At 36.0% G+C, this 21,646-nt stretch overlaps 1 pseudogene across 1 annotated transcript; it reads left to right on the forward strand.

The window, feature by feature from the left end:
- The first annotated feature begins 1,905 nt into the window (after positions 1-1,905).
- LOC18604199 (rust resistance kinase Lr10 pseudogene) lies at positions 1,906-4,521 on the forward strand (annotated as a pseudogene). Its single transcript, XR_016025209.1, has 3 exons — positions 1,906-2,609; positions 3,056-3,088; positions 3,210-4,521. The product of XR_016025209.1 is annotated as a rust resistance kinase Lr10 pseudogene (transcript).
- The last annotated feature ends 17,125 nt before the right edge of the window (positions 4,522-21,646 follow it).

Genomic DNA, 21,646 nt, shown 5'->3' on the forward strand with positions numbered 1-21,646 from the left:
TGCAAGGGAAGGAATTGATACAGTAGCAAGTTGTTTTCAATTCATGGCTGAAGATGCAAGGTTGAAAAAGCGTGTAGCTGAGATAGTTCAGGGAGTTGAAGGTTTGACTCCCAAAGAAATTATTAAGGCTGGACATATCATCTCTAGTGATATGTGGAAGATAAATTATCTATTTTCATTGTCAGAGGAGTTGCAAAAAATTTATGTGAAGGCTTTGCTTAGTGGCTCAATCTAAAGCAATGATGGGTATTGTTATTGCAAAGAATTAGTTATCAATTTAGGGTGAACTTTAACAGTATTATTAAATTTGAACAATTTTGTATTTTAAAAATGGTGTGTCTATCCTTTAGGTGACTTCAACTTTGGTTTTATTAAAACTTTATGACTTTTGGTTTAGAGCATCAATCAAGGAACTTCATTTATGATTTTCAATTATATGGTTTTGGTGATGTTATGCTTGATATTTTGTTTAGCTTGATAGCAAGTTATTTTGAATTTATGATATTTTTAGAAGAAATTAATTGGAGATTAAGAATTATGGGTATTTTGTTGGCAATTTGCTATTGGTTACAACAGAGAAAGCTATCACATTAATGTATACATATAAAACGTATTAAGAAATAAAAATAAAATATTATCTTCTAAAGAAAAATTTAAAATAAAATATACAATATAAGAAATTATATTAAAAATAAAAATAAAATATATACTTGTAATAAGAAATGAAAAATAAAATATATTTAATTAAAAATATATTTTAAAATGACATTATATAAAAATTAACAATAAAAAAATACATGTTCAACTTGTATTTTAATATATAAGGGTAGTTTTGGAAATTAACATTACATACATTGTAAAGTACTTGTAAAACAAACACTGTAATGCTATCTTCTCTGCATTTTAATCATTACATTACTTATATCTCAAACATTGCAATGTTATCTTCTTTACAATCACATTGCTTGCAATCACATTACCTATAATCATATTACCTGTAATCATATTACATTGTAAAGTACCAAACGCTACATTAATGTATTCCTCTTCACACATACAAACACAGATATTAATATAATACGAAGAGTAAAAATATTATACGATCATGTCACGTTATCATCTATTGTAACATGTCAACATATCATATTAATGTCACGTAGTGGCAATTTGATTAATAATAGTTAATCAACTATTAGTTGTAAGAATTTATTTGATTTAAAATAAAAATATAAAAATTTAATTAAATGTAATAAAAGAATTTATTTGAATGTGTCTCAATAGTTCAAATATTTTTTTAGGTATTATGACAAACATTTTAAATATAGATAACTTAACTACTTTTGAATTGATAATATTTTAATATTTTATTAGGCAAAATTAAGAAATTATACACAATCAAGTCACTAAAATGTATTACATATCCCATTAGCATATTTGAAAGAAATAAAAAAGATTTTTTTGAGAAAAAAGATTTTGTTTTTAATTCATTAAATAGCAAAATTTTATATATTTATTATTAAATTTTAAAAATGATTAATTATACTTTATTAATGAAATAACACATTTTTATATAAAAACTATACATTGTGCATCACATGTAATCCCAAAATTAATAGTCTAACTCTTACCAAAATAGAAAGGCACCAAGCTCAGGAAAAGCAAAACGAAAAAAGTCAAAGAGAAGTTGTTGGGTGCTTGCGTTTACAAAGAAAACCCTGTTTTTCTTCTTCTCTTTTAAAAAGATGAAGTCGAGGTATGACTAGCAACAAAACAACCGGCAATATCAGTCAAGCATTCTAATGGATGACTCATTGACTCAGTATTCACCTTCACATTGTGCGACTTAGTTTATTAATATGTGAAAAACGTCTCCAAAACGTCGCGTTTAGGCTGTAACTTGCAAGTATGGATAATAATTCACCCTCTCTCTGCCGCTCTGCTGCCACTGTAACGACGATCAGTTTCCTTTTCGCCTTCCTCTTGCTGCTCAACGTTGCAGAAGTTGGAGCAACTCAGGAGAAATGCAAGGTGACAAAGTGCAAACGCCATGGCCCGCCTGTCCGATTTCCCTTCTGGTTAAAAGACCAGCAGCCGGCCCAGTGTGGCTTTCAACTGTCCTGCACCGAAAATCAGCAAACCGTGCTCCACTTGCCACCGTCGGTGAAGATGTTCGTTGAGGATATAGATTACCAAGCACAACGCATTTACTATTCGGATGATTGCGCCATCAATTCGCGGTTCCCATATTTCTATATCAATTTATCTGCATCTCCCTTCCATGTATCTATGGAACCAGTTAACTACACTTTGTTCAACTGCTCAAAAAACCCAACTGAAGATTCTCTCCTTCTATGAGAAAACTTGCTTGGACTTCATCGATGGCTTTAATATTAGAGCTGCTCCTTCTGATGGCTGGGAATATTATAACCTGTTAAATTGCAGCAAGGTTGTTGACATCTCAGTAAAACCGGCGGGACCAATAAGTAGAGAGAATCTTTACTTAGAATGGTCCAAACCAATGTGCGCCAGGTGTGAAGCCGAAGGCAAAGGTTGTAGAGTAAAGAATAATACAGAGGATCAAACAGAGTGCTATGACATCCCCTACAAAGGTATATGCCTTCACTTGATAAAAAAAACAGTTATTACTGATCACTTATTATAAGAATCTCGATACTCTTATGTAACATCTTTCATGCATGATCTTTTTGACTTAATCAACTAAACTTCATAACTTAATCTCGATAATTATTTGACTAAACTTGATAATTTTTTACTTGATCAACCATTTTATATATCAAATTTAATTGATTAATCTTTTTGTTTCTTTCTTTCACTTTATTTTGAAAATATTCCAACACCACTTGACACTAAAACTTAAAACTGTTTAAGATTGCTCACTCCTCTTTTCTATGTATCTCTCTTCCTATTAAGTTGGTGTAGTGTAACGCTGCTTCACTTCCATTTACGAAGAAAACACTCCTTGCTTGTATTATATGTACAATTGAATTAATGTTTGAAAAACATAACAAGCTTATACATTTCCAACATTTTACAGGCCATCCTACAAAGCTAAAGCGAATACTTGCAGGTATGGAATTGTTTTTTGTAACGTATGATTTTCGACTTTATTTATAACGAGAGGTAATCACTCCTTATCTCAAGATTAAAACTAATTAAACATGTGCTAAGTTGGAGCATATTATTTGCAGGTGTAATCCCAGCTTCATTTGTTCTTGCACTAATTGTTGTTGCCCTTTACAAGTTGTACTATTTAGAAAAAACAAAGAAAGAGAATCAACTCAAGGTTGAAGAGTTTTTGGAAGATTATAAATCTCTTAAGCCCTCCAGATACTCTTACGCTGATATTAAGAGAATAACAAATCAATTCAAGGAGAAACTTGGAGAAGGAGGTTATGGAACTGTGTTCAAAGGAAGACTTTCCAATGATGTTTTGGTAGCTGTTAAGGTCCTCAACAATTTCAAAGGAAATGGTGAAGAGTTCATCAACGAAGTGGGCTCAATGAGTCGAATCCACCATGTCAATGTAGCTCGCTTGGTTGGATTTTGCGCTGATGGATATAAACGAGCTCTTGTTTACGAGTATTTGCCCTATGAGTCATTGGAGAAGTTCATGTTTTCTGCCAAGGGTGAGAGTCATTTCCTTGGTTGGGATAAGCTTCAAGACATTGCTCTGGGCATAGCCAAAGGGATTGAATACTTGCATCAAGGTTGCGAGCAACGGATCCTCCATTTTGACATCAAACCTCACAACATTTTGTTAGACCAGAACTTCACCCCTAAGATCTCTGACTTTGGTCTAGCTAAGTTGTGTTCCAAGGAGCTAAGTGCTGTTTCCATGACAGCAGCCAGAGCAACCATGGGCTACATTGCACCTGAGGTATTATCTAGGAACTTTGGAAATGTTTCATATAAATCAGATGTTTATAGTTTTGGAATGCTACTACTTGAAATGGTTGGAGGGAGAAAAAACATTGATGTTACAGTGGAGAATTTAAGTCAGGTGTACTTCCCAGAATGGGTTTATAATCATTTGGACAAAGGAGAAGATTTAGGAATAAGAATTGAAGATGAAAGGCAATCCATGATAGCAAGAAAACTTTCAATTGTTGGACTGTGGTGCATTCAATGGTTTCCAGTAGATCGTCCTTCAATGAAAGTTGTGATTCAAATGTTGGAAGGTGAGGCAGATAGTCTCACTCTGCCGCCGAATCCTTTTGCTTCCACAGATTATATGAAGCTGGGTGGTTCCAAGTATAAAAAACCTGTTGGTACAGAGCTAGCAATTATTGCCGAGTAGACATAATTCAGCTGGCAGCACTAAGTCTAGAAAAGAGTTAAATATAAATGGCTGATGAAGCAAACTAGACAGACGAACATGCATTCTATCATCACAATTGTGAGTTCATTCACTTAAATAAATTTGCTGTGTTTGTACTAATCATTGCTAAGGGCAAATAAACACTTTCTATATCTTTCTTCTTTAAAACATCCTTGTTCAAACATTTTGTTCATTATCTGACTTGATTATTCTCAACTTAAGTAAATAATTATAAACTTAATTTGACCTCAAATGAAAATTGTTAATATATAAATAGTTTTATATTTTATTTGTAGACAATTATATATGTACATTATATTTAACTTAATTTTTAAAATTTTTTAGAATTGATTAAGTCTTTTATTAGCTGAGTCAAGTACTGAAGTAGCCGAATTTGGCTTAACTCTTTAATCAAACTGCTTAGACTCAAACTCAGCACTATTGAATCAGATTCAAATATTCATAAAGCCATTCTCATAAGAGTTAGATTATTAATTTATATCTTTGTTCAAAATATTTCTTTTCCAATTAGTATTTAGTAGATAATTAACTTCTATTGTGTAGAACATTTATTGATATCACAAAAACAACACAACTTTTGTTACACACTAAAAATTTCTGTGAAGTTTTGGAAATACAATTTTTTATAGCCATGGAAAGTCTATGGCAATCAAGCACCAAGAGAAGAAGAAGAAGATGGAAATGCCAATTTTGGTTAGGAAAGTAAAATTATTTTCAGAAAAAAAAATATACAAGTTTATTTGATTTAAAATAAAAATATAAAAATTTAATTATACATAATAAAAAAATACAAATTTATTTAAAATTTTTAAGTATTATACTTAGTTTTTAATATAATATATAATTATTAGAAAAATTCAAAAACAAACTTCTTCGGTAAACTATCAATAAATTCATAAATAAAATATTGAAATCAAACCCTTGCATCAATTGAGATAAAAAGGTTGAGACATTAGTAATTCTTTATAATTATTAAAGAACATTAATTTTTCACATATTAATAAAGTAAGTTGCACAATATGAATGCAAATATTGAATCAATGAGTCAACCATTAGAATGCTTGACTGATATTGCCGTTTGTTTCGGTGCAATTCATATCTTGACTTTATCTTTTTAAAAGAGAAAAAGAAAAGAGTTCATTTTTTAAATAGGCCTCATGCATAATGCGTTCCTGAAAATGACCCTCCTTATAATTTTAATTGTTTTTAGCCAAAAGAAAAAATAATTAGACAAAATTATCCTTAATGAAACCGACTCATTCGTCCCCATTCGTTTGGATCCGCGCCTCGACCCAAAACCTATTAACGGGTCAAGTGTGTTTATGTGGACCATAACTCCTCAGTTTTTATCGAGAGACCGTACATATCCTTAGAAGCAATTATGTCAAAAGCATTCCTCACCAGGTTAACTTCTGAGCATTTTCGTAGTGGTAGGAGCATTTTGGAGTGGTTATTATTCACCTAAAGGTGGTTCACATATAGAGCAGTGAGAGAAGTCGACATTACGCTGAGAAAGGTATAATATTTTTTTATGAATTTTTTTTTATTTTGAACCATGTGGAGAAATGGTTATTCTTCATGTTTAGGGTTTAGGTTTTTAAGCAGAAACCTATACATATTGCTTATTCATATTGATATTCTTGTTGTTTGAAATTTTTGAATATAAACATGAAGGTGGTATTGTTGGTGTTGTTGGGGTGGAAATGTGACTGGCCATGCGTGACTGGTTGATATGTATGTGTTATGACCCTTTGTTAGGAATTGGGTTGAGTGTTTAGATATTGCGTGACTGAGGGCTTGCTTACATGGTTGGCACCTTTTGCGTGAATGGATTTTGGCATGGGGTCACTTAGGGTTTGAGTGATTGCGTAAGGGTTTAACTTTGCATGACTAATTGATAGGTCTTTGCATGACTTGTTTCTAGGTTATTGCGTGAATATTGTTTAGACATGACATCAGTTAGTGTGTGCGTGATTCGATTAGTTGTTCTCAGAATTGCTTGACTTGTTTATAAATCATTGCGTGATTTAATGTTAGTAATTGCATGACTAATTGATTAGGCATTGTGTGACTCTTGTTATAGGAAATTGCACGAGTGTCATAACTGCATGAAATTTATTTGCATGGCATTGCATGACCGACATTGGGTTCATTCTGTATTATTTTTGGTCAACCATAATGCTTTAATGTGTATATGTTGATTTACTTAATAATCTATGCTCCACACTTGGATTAATTATTCTGTTTCAGGGTTATCTAAAAACAGTTAAAATTATTGTGAGGATTATTTTTTGAGTGAGCTTCTGAGGAGGGCTATTTTTAGAAATTCCTCTAGTTTTTTTGTTAATCTACAATGATGGTATTGACATGACTAAAATGGGAATGTTATCTATTTTATGTTGCAAATGGTTAGCCTAGGAATAGAGCAGGATAATATGGAGTCCTTGCTTTGTGTTCGAAGGCACCGGTGGGGGTTCAACGCTAACATTAACATCCACTGTAAGCGGTCACATCTGCACGTGATATGTGAGATGCTGTGTCAAGTAAACGAGTTGAAAAACTTTAAGAGAACATGCTTTGGGCACATGATGGATGTCAAATCAGACAAGAGTTTATTCTGTGCCAATCTCGTGCACAACCTAATGCTACGCAGAATCAACAAACCTAAGGCCATCGAGGGAGAGTTATTGCTTGCAATAGGGAAAACAAAGGCCCAGTTTTCTAAGAAGGAGTTCTGTCTAGTGATAGGACTGAAGTTTGGTCCCCTACCGGCCCTTATTATCAATCCGTATAAGGCCATCCCTGGAAGAATTCACCTACGATATTGGGGATCAGGGAAGGAGGTGAAGATCCAACAGGTTTTAGATACATTCAAGGGAGGGTAGTTTTAACAGAAGGGAGACGCGACCAAGATGGCCCTTGTCTTGATCACGACCAATATTTTATTCGGTCAAGACTACAGACGATCAGTGGTTCCATGGTTGTTGTTGTTGGTCAAGAACATCAACGAGTGGAATGCATTCCCATGGGGCACATATGCTTAGAGTCTGACCGTGGATTACTTGATGAGGGGTTTCAAACCTCCTACTATGGGCGTAGCAGAGAAGAAGCGCTACCACCTCTACGGATTCATATGGGCATTTCAAGTAGTCTGCCATACCTTAATGTTTAACATTATCATTATTCTTTTCACATAAGAATTTATGAAGTGAGTAAAAATGTTACACAATTGATATGCAGTTTTGGGCGTTAGAAGCAATACTTGAAATCAAAAGCTTATTTGGAAGGCAACGACAATCTGGACAGGTTTGGCCAAGAATGCTTAAATGGCAATGTGACGAAAGGTTTACAGGCTTCCATGCCAATATTGCAAGTTTGAAGAGAGAAGGCAAGGTGAGTAAAGAAACCATATTTTTTTTATTATATTAAATTTTATTTTTATTGTCATAGGGTAGCGAGGGTTATACCTAATGGCAATATATGTTTTGGTGCAATTGTGTGTAGTGAGGATGTTAAAGCCAACAGCAGAAGAGATGTTGATCGCATACTTGGCAGGCATTGAGGTCAATACCTCCGAGGGGCAGCAATACATTCCACTATGGCAGTTAAAGGGTCGACCAGAATTCGATCCCCAACAAAGGAGGCAAATAATGGACCACAAAGGGAAAAGTTCGGTACGACGAGCCGTTAAGCGAAGACGCACCACAGATGAGGAGGTCTATTCCCAGTTCGGTGCTGATGAGGCACCTGATTCTCCTCCTACAACTCTTCATTGTGCTACTCCTGTTGCTCCTCCTCTTCCTTCTGCTGCTGCCCCTCCTCCTACTTCACTGCTACCCCTTCTCCTATTTCAGGTGCTGCCCCTCACGCTGAGCTACACAACCCGCCGCTGGGTCCATAAATGACTACGAGCATTAAGCAATAGCTGTAAAAGATGCAGACATACTGGAAGAAAGACCTCCAATCATTGCAGATGAATATATAGATACAGATGCATGCAATGCAGTTGGAGATCCAGCAATCAATGCAGTTAGAGATCCAGCGGCAATGCAAATCTAGATGCAGTCACTGAAAGGGCTAGAGGATCGGATTGTCGATCAGCTAATCGATCGTTTTAAGGTATGAGCTTTTATGTTATTCATCGCGTGAGTTATAACATGTATGATGTATACACTGTTCTAATGTGTTTGATTTTTTTGATCGTTTAAAGTCGATCGATGGGTGAAGAGGATGGCGTGCGTGACAAAGAAGGCATCAGTATTGAGGTTGATCTTGACGATGCAAGAGGCATAAATCAGTCAAGTGCATCGGCTCGAAGCTCACCTCCCATTGGCCAGATCGAACATCATCCTGCTCCTATCCCATTTTCAGTAGAGGTAGCCCAGTATTCTCAGTGCACACCTTCTCTTAAGGCTACACCTCCTCCATCTGAGGTTGAAGAAGAACCTCATCTTGGGAGTAGTCGAACTATAACTTCCGTGTGTCCTGCTTCTATCCCAACTCCAAAGAGCCTTCCCGCATGGTGAGATCACACATTCTCCCGAGGCTCCACCTCGACTTGAGCCTAAAGATGCATGTGTGAGCTTGGCTAACAAATACCTTCGAAGCCCATACGTTAACCCACTATTAGTTCAACGCAAAGTGAAAGACGATTTGAAGGACAGATATGAGTCCTTCATGAAAAACGAGTACGCCTGGTAAAATGAAAACAATAAACGATATTAGGGTTAACAGTTCTATTATAAAAAATTGTGAGAAATGACCTTCGTAGTAAGGTCACTTCAAAAATGACTGCCACTATAATTTTAACTCTATTATAAATATGTAAGGTTAACATTCTGGGCATTGAAGGGCAGGAGGGCCCTGATTTTTTTTCGACAATTGGAGATTTCGACAGAGTTGATAGACAACCAACAGATTGATGAATGCATCAGCATGTTGTGAAACCGGGCACGCGAGCACTATCCACAACACTACAAGCAAAGAATATGCATCGTTGACACCACCTTCTACATAAGTATATTATATTTTACTGAGTTGTAATTATTCAAATGTTTGGGGTGTGTATTAGTTAATTGCATCTAACTATTATGCATAACGTAATTGATAGCTTATTTTGTTGGGTCTGAGCAAAGAAATGCAGCTTTCCCCCACCGAGAATACATTTAAGTCGAGTAAAGTGGTAATGCCAGACCATGTGTTTCATATGCAAAGGATGAGAGTCCTCCGTGGGGTTTGCCATAGCATGAGGTTGACTCAATTCTCGTACCATGCTATTTTGACGGCCACTAGGTGGTAGTGCACATCAATTTGCTGAAATGGACTATGATGTTAGTGGACTCATCATACAGTCGGACAAAAGCACTAAAGTCTAGCTTGCGTGATAAGTAGATGAGTCCACCAACATCATTGTTTCCCATTATATGACACCAGGCGAGGTACTTTGTCAGCTCGCACCGTCAAAAGCGACCTTTGACGCAGTTGAGGTTTAGGTTAAATGCAAAGACCCTAATACAATAAGATTCGCATAGTTGCAAGGATTAGGTTATCGCCTCATTGCAATGGTTGATCGTGTCGGAGGCTCAAATGCTGAAGGCAAACGCGATAGAGGGCATTCGAAAAAAGTTTGCCTTTGGATTTTTACAAATAACATAAGTTGTTAAATTTTTTAATTTGTTTATTCTTTTTCAATCTGTAAATAACATTATTTTGTATCATGTCCATATTATTCTTTGTTGTATCATTTACATATTATTCTTTGTATTCTTTTTGTATCATTTAAGAAGAAAGAAAAATGGCAGTAAGAACAGTTCTGTATTCATTCATGTGATAAGCATATGAGTCTAATAAGAACAACATTATTTTTTTCTTATGCATATTGTAAAGTCTGTTAGTATTTTATACAATTTACATGACAGCGTTCATGAATTTGCATATGCCAACCCTCCTTTACTTCTTTACTTTATAGCCTATATGACATGTTGAACTGCATTGCATGACATAGGATTGTAACCAGTTGATATTGAATTGCGTGAATGGTGGAGATGGAATCACGTTACCAGTTGTATTGATTCGTGGGAGTATTTGATATGGAGTCACGCGAGTACTAAATTTTGAATCGCGTCATTAGTTAATATGAAATCGCGTGACTAATCTACTTAGAATCGCGTGAGTAGTAAATATGGATGGCGTGAACTGTTAAGATTTAAAATCTCGTGAGTAGTAAATATGGAGTGTGTTACTAGTTATTATGGAAGCGCGTGACTAGTTTTTGTGGAATCGCGTGACTAGTTGATATTGACTCATGTGAGTAATATATGGAGTGGCGTTAGTAGTTATTATGGAATGGTGTGACTATTTATTCTAAAATCATGAGTAGAAAAGTGGACTCGCATGATTGGTTATTATAGAATTGCGTTACTAGTTGATATAGAGTCGTATGAGTAATATATATGGAGTGGTGTTACCACTTATTATGGAATCGTGTCACTAGATGATATGGGATCGCATGACTAGTTGATCTTGAATCGCATGACTCACTTATTATGTGTCATGTTCTTCGAAGAAGGGTAAGCCAATTATCATAGACAATATCAAACCATAACCCAACCTCAAGCACCATCATAACAAAATATTGAGTTGAACACCATAAACCCTCGACCAGAGGTTACCCTAAACACATGAAAGTTAAAGCACATATTGAGTGAATTTAAAGAAAACAAAATACCACAAATTCTGATAAATACAAACTGCAGTATTCCTAATCTAATTAACCCACAACTTTCAAAATATGAATGTTTATTTACTATGGTTGACTCAGCTAGAACCAATGACAACTGACTTCCTTTTTCTCTAAGGTTCATGTCGGAGAAACTCATCTCAACACTGTTTCTTTCGACCGCGCTTCTGATGCCCGAACAGCTGTATTTATTCTTTGCATTCGAAGATTCTCAACATTCTGTATCCTCAATTCCAATGTCTGCATTCTAGCAGTTTGGTTACTGAGTTTCTCATCAATCCTTCCAAGCATATTATACATCACATTATTGGAAACAAGATTTGGAATAACTCTAGATGGTCGACTGGATGGACTATCATGGGCAGGATGAACTGGGCTACCTTCGACAGAGTTCTATGGCTCATCAAGACTCAAGTCATATACCCTTTTCATGAGCCATCCAATAGAGAGATTACGAGGCCTGCCACTAGTCCAATCATCTAGATACCTATTGCTCCATATCTCTTTCTTGTTAACTAGAGCCTATATGATGTTCCCATATGGAAGGGTCGTCTCTTCCCCTATGGCAACTTCTTTCATTCTGATGATCATATATTCTGCAATATTCAAGCCAATTTGGGTCCCAATTGATTCCATCATCCACAGATCCTCAGCGCTAACATGTCTTAAACTACTGATCCTTCCCTGTAATGTGGACGTGAGAAAATTATGTATCAGCCTCCAGGGTGCAGGTTTCAAATGACGAGTAGAACATGAATTTGTCTTGTATGGTTCTTTTTTGCCTATCATGTCAGCCCACATGGGGGACGAGTTATAAAATGGGGGACATCTGTTTTGTCCCCCTTTGTACTCCATTTTCAAGAGCTTCTCAATATCAAATGCAATCACTATAAACTCTATTCCTTCCAAATACACGTTCAAAACACATAGGTTAAAATCACTACGTTTTTCAAATTCATTTTCACTCCGACGTATGCTGGAGTAAAATTCCTTAACAAGTTTCAGGCTATAATCAATATAGGGAAAAGTACTTAGACCCTCAAGTTTACCCATGTCAAAAAGCGTATACAAGTCACCCTCAAGGTATATGTTTTCCTTCAAGCTTTCCCAATCTACCACTTTCCCGCACGATATGATGGCATTCTCTATTACCTTATACCTAGCAGCATGTGTGTTGTCCCTAAACAGTGAGGACGAGGACAAATCATTGCCTGGTTCAATTGAAAAACCAATTGATGCGGTAGGCAATTGAAGAGCTAGTTTCCATTTCTTCTTTGATCGTAGCCTTGAGCATTCATCATCACCCATAATTTGGTCGCCATTGTGACCAACATTGGCCCTGCTCAAAGATGCAGCCATTGCTTAAGACAGTGCAGGACGACTCAGCTTTAGTGGTTGAACTTACAACTAGAGAAAGGTTTTAGAGATTTTGGAGTTATTATGGGTTAGGGTCCAGGGTATTAAGGATACCAGGAGAGAAAACAACACTGATTTCAATATGACTTTAATAAAAGAGGTATAAGTTGAATAAAATTATAGATTTTAATATAAAATCTAAGTTTTCAATATTAAAACGCTTAAGTAATAAATTATCACATTGAAATAAAAAAATAACAAATTTTAAATATTTTTTAAATTCTTCAAATGTCTATAAAATTCAAAAATTTTGATTAGGTCAATTATCTTAAATCATTTAGGGTAATCCTCTTTGACGTCTCTGCCAAATCGTTTTGCCTCAAAGCCTCATCTCCCTCTAAAATTTCCTAATTTTGGAAAATGAGTCTCAGAACTAAATGCCCAAAGGTGACTCACAACAGTGGTGAAGGCGACTTTGCTGATGTGGAAACATCGACAGCCTCGGTAGTGAGTTATTTTTTGCAAAATTTCACCCATCCATCCCACGCTGAGAAATTCAACACCAATTTCGTCGATCGCAAGGTAATGCCTAGACATATAACTGACTTTGATTATTTAAAGTCTATTGATTTCCTATACCTTGCGAACTTTGAAAATCTAGGGTGGACACATTATTTACAATTGAATAGGAAACACTATGAGAATTTGGTCCGGATTTTTTACTTCAATGCAACACGAAAATAGTTGAGTCGAAAACAGCTCAAGTAGTGAACCATGATGATTCGTTTGTCACCCACGTCATGGGACAACGGATCCTTGTTACACGTGAGTTGATAGAACGAGTCATTCACCTTACTTCCCTCCAAGAAGATCTCCACTATGTCAATGGCTATGGGAACCTTGGGTTGTCATTTATTTACCCTCCACCAAATGAGAGTGGCAATGCTAATTGGACAAGGCTAATTTTCTTTGATCAAGTCATGCACCTAATCATCGCTCACACTATCCGTCCTCACCGCTCGAAGTACTTGAATGTCACCACAGAGGGGCTTTGGTTCTTACATAACATCAAATTAAACCGCTATATCGACCTTGCTAAATTCATCATGGATGACATGATCCGAACCATTCAAGGTGGCATCAAAAGCCTGCTTTACGACATGGTGATCAGTGAGATCATAGACTACTTCAAAGTTGACACCTGTTGTGATCTGCCCGAAAACCATGCTTTGTTCGATCATATCGATGAGCATAGTATTAAACAGCTAGGTTATGACTTCAGAAACAACACTTGGGTTAGGAAGGGGGCAGTCGCTAACCCCAAATTTGATGAGGACGAGAATGAAGGTCAACCGAATGGGTATCCTACGGGCCCGTCTACTGCTTGATCTAGTGCACCTATTTCCACCACATTCGATGTTAAGCAAGCTTTCACTAGACTCCTCTCATTTATGTAAACAATGGACTCTAGGTTGAATGCCCAAATAGAATTGTTAGAGGCGCATAATCGTGAGATGTTGTAACGCTAACAACACTTGGAGGATCTATTTCGCTTTCAATTTCCACCACCATCATGAGTTCTCACTGCATTCTTTATTACTTAGTGCTTGGAATGTTCAATACGATGTCTACCTCTCCATAAGATTGTGCATGTATTTAAAGATATTTGTATGGAATGACTCTAATGTTTTTTGATGTATTGGGTACATTGAACTATTGCTGCTTTGCATGCTTTTATTTGAGTTTTTTTTGCTTGAATGATTGTCATTTGTTTATCTTATGCCCTTCATGTGATGGTTTAGCTAGCTTAAACCAAAACAGTAATGAAGTTATTGTCTTTACAATTGCTGAATCCATAGAGTAACTTTGTTTATCTTTTATTCCGATATTCTGTAGAAAGATTACACAATTTACATTCCAGAGTTCATTAGTATGCATATGCAAATAGTATGCATATGTCACACAATAAGTTATCAACTAGTCACACATTCCATAAGGCTTTACGTGCTTAGTCGATGGGCATTCTTTGGCTAAATTCAAATTGTGACTAGTTCTCAGTCATTATTATGGAATTGTATAAATAAGGTATATTCCCTTTCTTGACTAAAAACCATAAACCCTTATACTCTAGCTATATAAACAAACAATGCTATTATTATACATATTTTTTTGCACAAAAAAATGAAGCAAGAGACGAAAATCAATCAGTGCAAATATTATTAAATATTTTATGCTTTAATTTAATTGTTTACAAAGATAAACAAATTATGAAGGAGTACAACGTGTTTGCTTCACCCACAATATCATCTGAAGAGCCATATACTCTTTATCTTATTGCTAGCTATTTTTAGAATTCAGAGTATCATCTCCAAACTTTGTTAAATTCAAGTTCAAATAGTATTATTCAATGCAAATGTCAATGGCCAGTTCGAAACAATCCCTAACTACTAACATCTGAAAGGCCACTATCTTCAGGTACGACACCTATAACGTTCTCAAAGTTTGTCATTCGCATTGGACGATGGTTTTATGTGTGCCCGAGTTGTCTGCAAATTGCACATGCCTTGGCTTGTCGTCGTCATCGAGCATCGACTAAGTAGATGATGTTTCCCCATTTGTCGATGGACCATCAAACAAATTCTAGTAGTTTTGTCTATTATGACCACAACTCTTGCATTGTGAACATCTACCTCATCGACTATTTTCCCCAACTGATGGAATTCTTTTCCTTCTAGGTCTTTCGGCTTGACCTCGCCCAGTTGATGGCAAAACGACAACTTGTTGAATGTCATAGGGGATGTCCCACTCACTGGGATGCTCAACCGAGCGAATGAGAACCACATATCCCTTCACCCAAGACTGAGTCTTATAATAGTCCGAGTAGAATTCAATGGCTACACGTTTGCACTTACAACCAAGGCAATGAAATCACAGTTGTCGAACAATGTAAAAATTCAATTCATCACGCACAAAATAACAAAATATAAAAAGTCATACCTTATTACTACCATGGCATGCGTGCATGGGAGTAGATCGGTCTGGAACTCACCTCATGAACACGTCTTGGTCGAGAGGTTAACCATTGTGTCTTAGTCCTGCCTATAACTTGAAACTCGATCCGATCGATTGGTTGTATAGAAAAGTGACATACTTCATTGAACCGTGTGTTCAACAGATTGGTAGCCCAAGGGTTGAGGGGCGTGGTCAAATTTGATGCCTCATTGTGCCGGCCATGGAACCAACGTTGAAACATGCCTCCGATGCACTCGATCAAGACCGTTATTGGCATTTTTCTTGCATACCTCAAGTAGGAGTTAATACACTCCACAATGTTGGATGTCATTAGCTTGTATCGCCTTACTGGTGACGGTGCATGTGCCCATCTCACAGGGCCTAATCTCATAAGGCTATCATAAGTAGGTTCACAAAGCTGTTTCAGCTGATTCATATGTCTGTTAAAATCGGTGACCCTATAGCAGTTAGCGGCCAAGGTGAAAACCACGGCAACGTCTTCGCCCTTGAACCTGTTTTTAACGTTTTTCCCTAAGTGATAATTGCATAGACCATGATGAGCATCCTTGTACATTTTCTCAGTTGCATTCTTAATGCCAAGATGCTGATTAGAAATGAACATTGCATGTTCAGGACAATCAATCGCACGATGCAATTAGTTAAGAAACCACGACCAAGACTCTTCGTCTTTCACGCGGCCAATGCCAAATGCAACTAGATATATCTGTTCATTCACATCTTTGCATATCGCAACAAACAGAATACCTTTAAATCTGCTTTTCAGATGTGTTGCATCGATAGCAACTACAGGTCGCATTACAGCACTGAACCCCTGGATACATGATCTGAATGCCCATAAATAATATTTGAATTGTTGTTCCCCATCCGTAGCGATAGCTGTGACAGTACTGGGATTTTCACGTTCCAACATATGGAAATACCAGGGGAGGAATTGGAATGACTCTTCTGAGGATCGAACACAAGACTCTTCGCATACTCCTTCACTTGCCAGGCCTTACCATATAGGCATTGCAATCCCCATTTGTGATTCACCTCTTCCATTATTTCTTTTGGTCACAATAGGGTTACATAATTTCCTTGCACCTTGGAAGAGATAAGCTAATCAATTAACCTCGCACTTACAGTTCAGTACCCACATTGCAAACCATCAACAGTACACTTGTGTACCTTTTGGAATGTCCAAACTTGCCAATATTCTCCCTCAAGCAACTTTGTTGCACGCAAAGCAAACTTGCATGCCTTCTTATTACAACCAACCTCAAAACGAGTGTGACATGACATTTTAACTCTAACCTCAAAATGCTCTTTTAGTACCAACATGCTCAAAGCTCATTTCAATTCGGCCTTCGATGGAAACACTTTTTCACGATATAAGTGGTTATCCATTGATCTGGATTCCTCACTTGTAACTGTTTGGAACGATATTATATCTACCCCAAAAATAATCCATTGACGAGATACCCCTGTATTTACCCTCTCTTGATCACTGTCATTAGGTGAACGAATGTCGTTCTCAAGTGCGATGGCGTTCTCGTAAATAAGGTTGGCACCCTCAACATCTTCTAATTCAATAGTTGTGCCATGGTCGTCGAACTCAACCTCTTCTAACACAACAGTTGTGGGATGGCCTCGACTGCCATCTGCATGATTGCAATCTAGAATGTCGGTCTACTCACCCCTCTCGTCCTCTAAATAGTCATCATGTCCGCCAACGTAATCATCTTCACCATCATCATTCAAATCTACCATGTTGTCCTCTTCAACATCATCTTCAATTTGATCAGATGCATTGTCATTTCTTACAACCATCACAGTGTCATTTGCGAATGACAATGGACCCACTGTATTTTTGATCGATAATTATGTTTGTTGCAAAGTACCAAGTATTTCGTTCGACACACATTCTAATCAAAATTGTGCAGACATCATTTGCAGACACCTCATGTGTGTGCCGGGCTGCTCAAACACATAAGGATAGTTCAAACATGATTGTCATGGTTGTTTGTTAAGAAATGCATGGCGTGGTATGTCAAAATAATTAACATTCTGTTGTAGGTGATTACTATGTTGGATACCGTGTTCATGTGGAATATCATTTTTATTTCTTGCCTTAACTGTCACAAACACAACAACTGCCCTTTCATCTCGTAGAATACTTGCTACGTCTTCATCATCTCTGATAACTGTGCGCAAAACCCCTGCAGCATGACTGAGTGATGCATGTAGCTTGATTTCATTATTATGTGAGTTGACCCCAACAACCTCTTCAACCAGCTTCACTAGGCCCCGAAAATGATAAATCACTCCCAACACCTCTCACTCGTGTCTCACCACCCTTGTATGTAATCATAAGTTTCACATTTTGGCAGACCGTTGAAATTTAATAGAAAATAAGTGTCACAATCAGTTAATTTAACAAAAATTGCACCTCAATGCATAGAAACCACTTACGCAATGCCTAAGTCACATTTGCCCGGTCGCTAAAATTTAACAGAAATTAAGTGTCGCAATGTATAACACACATTCATGCAATTTCTAATAACTAGTGAGCAAAAGCCTCAAAACAAAAGGTGAATTGCACAAGTCACGCACCACCAGTCTCTCAATACATAACTACAGGTCACGCAATATATAAAAACCAGTCACGCAATGCCTAAAACCTACTGAACAAAAGCATCTAAACAAGACATGAATTGCACAAGTCACTACGCACCTCCAGGCTCACAACACTTAAGAATAAGTCACTCAATGCCTTATACCCACTCACATTATGCCAACATAACCACTCACTGCTGGCCCAAGGTCACGTAATACATAACAACAGGTCACAGAATACATAAAAGTAGTCACGCAATGTATAAAAACTACTAAACAAAAGCCTCAAAATAAGAGGTGAATTGCACAAGTCACGTACCACCAGTCTCGCAATACTTAATAATAAGTTAGTCGATGCCTAATATCCACTCACGTCATGCCAACATAACTAGTCACGTATTAGCCCAATGTCACGTAATGCATAACAACAAGTCACCACATACATACAAACCAGTCACGCGATGCCTAAAAACTAGTAAACAAAAGCCTTAAACTCGGTAGCGTTTGGTACTTTACAATGCAATGTAATTACAAGTAATGTAATTACAAGTAATGTGATTGCAAATAATGTGATTATATGAAAAATAACATTACAGTGTTTGGTATACAAACAATATAATGATTAAAATGTAAGGAAGACAACATTACAGTGTTTGGTTTACAAGTACTTTGTTGGGAATGTAATTTTAATTTTCAAAATTCCCCCTATTTATTAAAATTCATGTTTAATATACTTGTATTTTTTATTGTTAATTTTTATATAATATCATGTCTTAAATATATTTTTAATGTCATATATTTTATTTTCATTTTTTATTATAATATTATATTTTTCATTTTTATTTTTTAATATAATTTTTTATATTATATATTTTATTTTAATTTCATTTACCCTATATTATATAAATTTTAATTTCTTCTATTTTATTTTAATTTTTATTTCTTACATTATATATTTTATTTTAATATTTTTTTATTATCAAATATTTTTAACAAAGTAAAAAAGTTAAAGGGTAAACATGTCTTTAAAACATTGCATAGTGCAATGTAATGTGATTGCATTGGTTTTAGACTGCAATCACATTACATCCTTTGGCTATAATGTGATTGCATAGCAATCTTACATTGCAGATGAATTGTACAAGTCACGCAGCACCACCCTCACAATACCTAATAATAAGTCACTCAACACGTAATATCCACTCACATTATGCCAACATAACCAGTCCCATAGCGCTAACATGTCACAAAATACATAACAACAGGGTCACGCAATATATAAAAATCAACCACGCAATGCAATGCCTACAAACTAGTGAACAAAAGCCTCAAAACAAGAGATAAACTGCACAAGTCAATCACACACCGGTAGTCTCGCTATATCTAATAATAAGTCACTCGATGCCTAATATCCACTCACGTTATGCCAACATAACCAGTCTTGTGATGGCCCAATGTCACGCAATACATAACAACAGGTCATGTAATATATCAAACCAGTCACACAAGGTAAAGCCTACAAACTAGTGAACAAAAGCCTCAAAACAAGAGATAAATTGCACAAATCAGTCATGCACCAACAATCTTGCTATACCTAATAATAAGTCACTCGATGCCTAATATCCACTCATGTTATGCCAACATAACTAGTCCCGTAATGGCCCAATGTCATGCAATACATTACAACAAGTCACGCAATATATAAAAACCAGTCACGCAAGGCAAAGCCTACAAACTAGTGAACAAAAGCCTCAAAACAAGAGATAAATTGCACAAGTCAGTCACGCACGAGCAGTCTCGCTATACCTAATAATAAGTCACTCCATGCCTAATATCCACTCACGTCATGCCAACATAACCATTCACGTACTACCCCAACATCACGCAATACATAACAACACATCACCATACAAATACAAACCACTCATACAATGTCTCAACAGAATATATGCAATTACACAATTCACGTAACGCCTATAACCTAGTCTCCCAATACCTAATAATAGGTCACTCAATGCCTAACATCCATCCACGAAGTTATTCAGCATAATATAACTTAAACAAAGAAAATAACTCAAGAAAATATGTGCTCAATGAAAATAAAAATTTTTATAAATTTTATTAAAAATTTAAAAAGATCCCCTGAAAATACAAGGATATGATACAAAAAAAAAAAGAAAGAAATGAACCGTAATTCATTTCTTGCTAAGTTCATCTACTTTGAACTCTATCTCAGTGAGAATCTTTTCGTTACTCAAGATGGCAGCCTTCAGGTCAAAGGTCCTTTGCATCAGGTTGTCGATGAGGGCACACATCTCTTGCTGGAATATCTCTAGCTGGTCCTTCAGAGGCACCTCCTCCTCTTCGGAGGCTGCCTCTTCCCTATTCTCGACTCTTGGATCTCTGGAGGCCATTTTCAATTATTTGAGATTGATTAAGATAATTGAATTTGATTCAAATGGTTAATGGTTCCCTTTATTTATAGGCATGAATGTTGACTCTTTGTTTTTTACACCTATATAAGTATAATTAAGGGGGGATGAATTGGTTGTTAAGTACCTGTTCGGCCTGGCGTTTCATCTTATTTACCTCTTAAAAGCAAAAGTCAGGCCAAACATTATTTTTCGAGAAACTCAATTCTTAATAAAAAATAGCTTAAAGGTTTTCTCTCTTTTTCATTAATTAAAAGGATTTTAATGTTACATACATCATTTCCTCTTTTCTTTTCTTTTTTTAGAATTTAAACATCATGGTTTGATTGCTTGGTAGATTAACCAAAATCTAATACTATTGCTACTATACAACTATAAAAATTGTACCATTTCTTTATTGATTTCTATGATTTTAACATCTGAAATTATATATAAACTTCAAGCATTACATTATAGCTTATTAGGTGATTGAAGATGACACTCAATATCCTTTATGGTAATTTTAACCGAAATTACAACTTATATAATTTATTTTGTTAAACAGTTTACCCAAAAGCTTTAGCCTATTTCTCTTCTAATTTTACAGAATTTGTTATTAAGGGGGGTGAATCAATAGATAATCACCTGAGGCATTAGGTAGATAAAGTCACGCAATGCCTACAAACAAGTCACGCAACACTCAACAAATATTCAGTCACGTAATGCTTACAAACATGTCACGCAATTCTCAACAAATATTTAATCACGTAATATTTAGGCACCTAATGTGAAATAAACAAGTTACGATTCCTAATATCCAGTCACACACCCTAATATCCAGTGACGCAATACCTAACAAATATTCATGCATCGCCTATAAACTGATTGATTTCACTACTCCCAGCCAGATTTAAGTTTTCAAACTCATATAATTTACCCATCAACTTTTGTACCTTGTGAATAACCCTAAATAAACCCAATAAACCATAACAAATACCTTGATGTCATATCTGCATTTTGGGATTATCAGAAAGTTAGCTGCCGATATAGACCTCGATGGCGATGGAAAGCCAAACAGCGAGATATATTTCCCAATGCCGTTGGAGAGCTAGGCGAAGGGATAGCTAAATCAAGATTTAATTTTAAAAATTT

The sequence above is a fragment of the Theobroma cacao genome, chromosome 3 (genome assembly GCF_053813885.1).
Source record: "Theobroma cacao isolate CCN51 chromosome 3, ASM5381388v1, whole genome shotgun sequence".
Taxonomy (NCBI): domain Eukaryota; kingdom Viridiplantae; phylum Streptophyta; class Magnoliopsida; order Malvales; family Malvaceae; genus Theobroma; species Theobroma cacao.